We start from the raw sequence: 6000 nt of genomic DNA, 5'->3' as shown, positions 1-6000 counted from the left end.
TACAACTGACCCCGTATACTGGTAAGTATTTTATCTAACCTCGTCGAAGTAGTGACGAGGCTTTTAGTTAAAAGATGCTTATTGTTGTAACATGTACATTAGATTAATAGTAAAAGCAGTTCAAAGCATAAAAGATAAAAGTACCATATATAACTCTGCGAGACAGTCAACAATTACTAAAAGGAATCAGAATAGAAGATTTACAGTCTTTCCTAGTATGAGAAGTATATCCAAGATATCAAGTCAAACGGCACGGTAACACCATTCGTGCTTCTATCTCTACCTCACCATATATAAAATAATTTTTGTGACAAATCAATTAGCACGGCAACACCATTCGTGCGTTCTACTCATCCTCCCAAATGTACGAGTAACAGAACCAACCAGATGAAAGAAATATCGATAACAGGAATTACAAAGTAGGAAATACGCAAGTAACAACAACGGACAAGGATACACATGTGGGTAGAGTAAAAGACTAAGCGAAAAGCACGTGAATAATAACAACAATTGGAAAACAAGAAATATCAACTTCAATTAACTAGCATATTGGAGGCCTAAGTACAAATACAACAAATAAAAAGAAAACACATAATCTTTACAAGTTGACAAATAAGAGCATAAATGGCTAGCATGGTGGAAGGCTTATACTAAAGTGCAGCAGAATAGATACGATATGAGCATAATTATAAAAGCAGGAAATAGACATGGTATTTACAAGTTAAGCGATAAAAGGTATGAGCAACACAACAACAATTGAGATAGAGATCAATGACAGGACAATAGCAAAATGTCATATCAGATCTATAATTATAACAATGACAGTTCAAGGTAAAGACATGAATGTATACACGGAAGACTAATATCAAACATAATGCATGTCCCTCATCCTTGCCTGAAACACCCATCGTGCCATGACCTCACGATAACATACAAGCATAACAATATAAATGAAATGGCACGGCACACCCTTCGTGTTTTTATTCTCAAATGATATGGCATGGCATCATCCTTCGTACTTTTACTCTCAAATAATATGGCACGGCATCACCCATCGTGCTTTACACTCTTCCTCACATGATAATGTATATAAAATGGCAAGGCATCACCCTTCGTGCTTTACACTCTTCCCCACATGATAATATATATATATATATATATATATATATATATATATAATGGGACGGCATCACCCTTTGTGCTTTACACTTTTCCTTACCAAGCATATGAATATCAATAAAATGACAAGGCAGAAAGTATAAATAACATCGAGGAGAGTGTTTTAACGGATATTCCAAACAAATTCCAAATTACAACTTTCCAAGTCAACAACCTTTATGAATCGTATCATTCAAATACTTCTACAAATCTCACAAATGATCCGTTACACAAGTATAGAGTCCAGTATTTCAAGAACTTCGGCCGTAGTAATATAGTAGTGATTTCGCATAGAGATGACCGAATTAGACACATCAATATATTCTCAGAATTTCCATCAAGTTTGACCAAGTCATAATAAGCTAAGTCTTGATTTATATCATCTAATATTATGTTCTTAGCATTTACGAGTCAAGTAAGACATGAAGCAGGAAGGTCACGAAGTTCTACAAATACTAATGTAACATAATCTACCCCCGAGCATGATTAACCTCGGCACATACATATACGCTTTTCACCTCATATATGTATCACCCCCGCAAGTAGCAAACAATGTCAAATAGGAGGAAAAATTCCCTCAACAAAGTTAGGCAAGACACTTACCTCGAACAAGCCAATTACAATACCGAGCAAGCCAAGCGATGCTCAAAAAATGACATCACGCATGTAGTGACCTCCGAACGGCTCAAAACTAGCCAAAAGCAACTCAAACACATAAAATAAAGCCCAAGGAAACAATTCCAAATGATAAAGATCGAATCTTAAATCAAATCCCAAATCCGGTAAAAAATCACAATGGGGCCCACGCCTCGAAACCCGACAAAACTTATAAAATCCGACAACCCATTCAATTACGAGTACATCCATACTATTTTCACTCAATTTCGACTCCAAATCGATGTTCAAAACTCAAAAATTCATATTATGAAACTTCATGTCAAAACCCCAATTTTCTCTTTAAAATTCATCAACCAAAAGCTAAAATTGAAGATAGATTCATAGAGTATAACTAAAACTGAGTAGATAATACTTACCTCATTTCATATGATGAAAATCGCCTAAAAAATTGCCCAATTCCGAGCTCCTCAACTCAAAATATGTCAAATGAACAAAACTCTCATTTTAACAATGTTCTGCCTCGTTTCTTGTGTCAAATGACTTCAAAACTAGCTTTTGATACTTTCAATGGATTTTTTGTGAAATTCTAGTCAAGTTAGGTTCTTGAATCACTCCATTTGACCTTATATTGAAGGAGATATGTTGGTTTCAATATTTGAAAATAGAGCAGATTTTTGAATACAAAGTCAGTGGCAATTTCGTAATTAATCTGAAAAATTTGGCAACCCAATTCTTAGTAAAATTACCATAAACTCCTCATACGAGATTTAAATTTGACGATTCTTTTTGCTATGACTCCGTAATTACGATATGGATCTAATGCTTCAATAAAAACAGAAATTGAAGTTCATTTGCTTAATGTAGTACCATTTTAGCTTGAAAAACAACATTGAAACATAAAAAAAACGAGCGCAACACAACCCAAACATATCCGAAACTCGCTCAAGCCCCTCGAGACCACGTCCAAACATATCAACAAGTCCCATAACATAACACGAACTTACTCGAGGCCTCAAAACACACATAACAACATTGAAACGACGAATCACACCTCAATCCAAAAATCAATGAACTTAAAACTTCAAACTTCCACAACCGATGCCGAAACCTATCAAATCACGTCCGATTGCCCTCAAATTTTGCACACAAGTCACATTTGACATTACGGGCCTGCTTCAACTTCCGAAACAGAAATCCGGCCCTGATATCAAAAATTCCAAACTCGGACAACTCTTTCAAATTTAAAGCTCCCTAGTTGAGAATCATTCTTCCAAGTGAGTCCCGAATAACCTGGAAACCAAAACCGATGATTCACATAAGTCCTAATACATCATACAGAGCTTTTTACGCCCGTAAAATACCTAGCAAAGTACAAATGCTCAAAATGACCAGTCGGGTCGTTACATTAAAAATTTTAAAATACTGAATAATCCCATTAACATCCCACAACCCGGTGTCATAAGTGCATGAGCAATTTCTAGGAAACAATATAGTACAATAACACGTACATGTGCTTGTGCAACAAAAATGCACAGGTAGTGTAGCGTGAGTACGAATACAACGTGTACTTAGTAAGTATCTCGCCTAATCTCGAAGAAGTAGAGATGAGATGTCGACTTTGACACTTACTAGTGGTCCAATAATATAATAAATCAAAGATTTTTATAAACATGATTGTAACTCAATAGAATGAAGCAATTAAACAATTCTTTATTTTATAGAAAATTACCAAATTTCCTTTTTATTTTTTTTACGTTTATCTCGGGCCAGGGAGAACAAATATCAACATTTATAATTTCTAAGGCAAACATTACAAGCATGTGCAAATCATGTCGAGGACGTACGGCCCGATCCAACAATATTTAATTGTGCACTGCCAGAAGGTCGAATGGCGCGAACCATAGATGCATCTATTTAATCTACCGAGGCGTTCGGCCCGTCCCAAAATAAATAAACACATTCAAGCAGTCAATCAAGAATTTATCAGGGAGCAACTACTCAGGAAAAGGCAAGTTTCTCTTTTAAAAGTCAAGAAATAATGTCTAGCCTTTTAGAAATTTATTTATACATTTGATATGTGTTTAAGCATTCTTAAATTGACAACAAGGTAGCAAATATTACAAGTAAAGCATGCTTTTGTGCCCTAGACTACCCGGACTTAAGCATAATAGTAGTTACGCATAGACTCTCATTACCTCGTGCGTACGTAACCCTCACAAATAGGAGCAAATAACCAATTAACTCATATATGGGGACAATTCCCTCTTACAAGGTTAGAAAGGAGACTCACCTCGCCCCGAAGTTCCATAACCGGCATTCCACGCTCTTCCGAAGACTCAATTGATGCATAACGTCCCAAAACTAGCAAATGATTATGTAAACCCATTAATACATGTTCGATTACTCATAATAATCCAATATATAACAATTTCTAACCCCGATCGAAAAGTTGACAAAAATGCTCTCGGGCCCACGTGCCCGGATTTCAAAAAAAATTGAAGATAAAGTTTGCCCATAACCTCACGAACTAAAATATATAATTTACTCTTCATTTCATGCCCAAAATCGTTGTCAAGATCCGAAAATCCCAATTTTCTAGGTTTTCCCTCAAACCCCAAGTTCTACCAATTTTAATGCTAAAATCTATACATAATCAATGTATTTAACTCAAAACTTGCATAAACCATTTACCTAAAGCTTGGTGATGAAAATGGCACTCCTAAGTTGCTCCAAATTGGCTCCCATGGAGGAAAAATGGTGAAAATAAGCCAAACCCTCGCTTTTAAAAGAACACACTGCCAGCCCGCTTCTCGCACCTGCGGTTCACCTGCCGCTTCTGCGGCTCCACACCTGCGGAAATTTCCATCGCATGAGCGGTCTCAGCTAACTCACCTGCGACCGTTTCTGCAGATCCAGGACCACTTCTGCGGTCTCGCTTCTGCGGAAGCTGCATCGCACCTGCGCCCCCAGCCAAGCCCAGCCATTTTCACTTCTGCCACACCAAGGTTGCGTCTGCGACTCCGCACCTGCGGCCAAAACCTCGCAGGTGCGGTTAATCAGATACCAGCTACTTCAATTCTTCTTCAAACTCCAAATTTGATCTGTTAACCATATGGAATCCACCCTAGGCCTCTGGGACCCCAACCAATTATACCAACCAGTCCCAAAACATAATGCGGACCTACTCGGGGCCTCAAATTATATCAAACAACATCGAAATCACGAATCGCACTCCAATTCAAGCTTAATGAAATTTAGAATTTCAAACTTCTACTTTCGATGTCTAAACCGATCAAATCACGTTCGATTGACTTTAAATTTTGCACACAAGTCATATTTGACATTACGGGCCTACTTCAACTTCTGGAATTGGAATCCGACCCCGATATCAAAAATTCCACTTCCGATCAAACGTCTCAAAACCTCCAAATTTCTATCTTCAGCCAAATGACTCCAAAATGACCTACAGACCTCCAAATTCACTTCTGATCGAGCTCCCAATACTAGAATCACCATACGGAGTTATTCCCGAACTCGGAATCCCAAACAGACATCGATAGCATTGAAATGCACTTCAACCCAAATTTATGGAATTCTTCCAAAAAGGCTAACTTCGATAATAGGTGCCAAAACGCTCCCGGGTCACCCCAAAACCCGATCCGGGTATACGCCCAAGTCTGAAATCATCATACGAACCTGCTGGAACCTTCAAATCCCGATTCCGAGGTCGTTTACTCAAAAATCCGATCTTAGCCAATTATTTCAACTTAAAGCTTCTGAAATAAGTATTTTCTTTCCAAATAAATTCCAAACTTCCCGAAATTAAATTCCGACCATGCATACCAGTCATAATACCTGAACTGAAGTTGCTCATAGCCTCAAACTGCCGAACGATGTGCTAGAGCTCAATACGACCAGTCAGGTCATTACAAGCTAAATCCTTAGCTAGGGTTGTGGCCCAACCCTAGTATGGGTACTTAATGGGTGATTGATTTAGGGCTTATTTATGATTGGGTATATGATATTTAGCCTAGTTCTTGCTTGAATTTGAAAATTAATGGTTGCAAACATTGATTAATGCCTAATAGACTTAGTCTCTACTTGAGAAAGAGACACTAAGTCTAGAAAAACTTGGCTAAAGTGAAACTGGTGTGAACTCAAGAAATTGATAATCCCAATTAAAGGGTTGAATCTAGAGATAGTAAGACCCGACTTGAGCATCTA

At 37.6% G+C, this 6000-nt stretch overlaps 1 long non-coding RNA gene across 3 annotated transcripts in view; it reads right to left on the bottom strand.

The window, feature by feature from the left end:
• Positions 1-2579: 2579 nt before the first annotated feature.
• LOC104227679 (uncharacterized) overlaps positions 2580-6000 on the bottom strand; it is a 30864-nt gene continuing 27443 nt past the window's right edge. For all 3 annotated transcript variants that reach the window (XR_011406176.1, XR_711171.2, XR_711170.2), the window contains exons 5-6: positions 4067-4137; positions 2580-3066 (exon numbers count right to left, since the gene is read on the bottom strand). This is a non-coding gene — a long non-coding RNA (uncharacterized lncRNA). The remainder of the gene's footprint in view (positions 3067-4066; positions 4138-6000) is intronic.

The sequence above is a fragment of the Nicotiana sylvestris genome, chromosome 3 (assembly GCF_000393655.2).
Source record: "Nicotiana sylvestris chromosome 3, ASM39365v2, whole genome shotgun sequence".
Lineage (NCBI taxonomy): Eukaryota > Viridiplantae > Streptophyta > Magnoliopsida > Solanales > Solanaceae > Nicotiana > Nicotiana sylvestris.
Note: the sequence above shows the minus strand (reverse complement) of the source record. Positions and strands in the feature narration are given on the sequence as shown.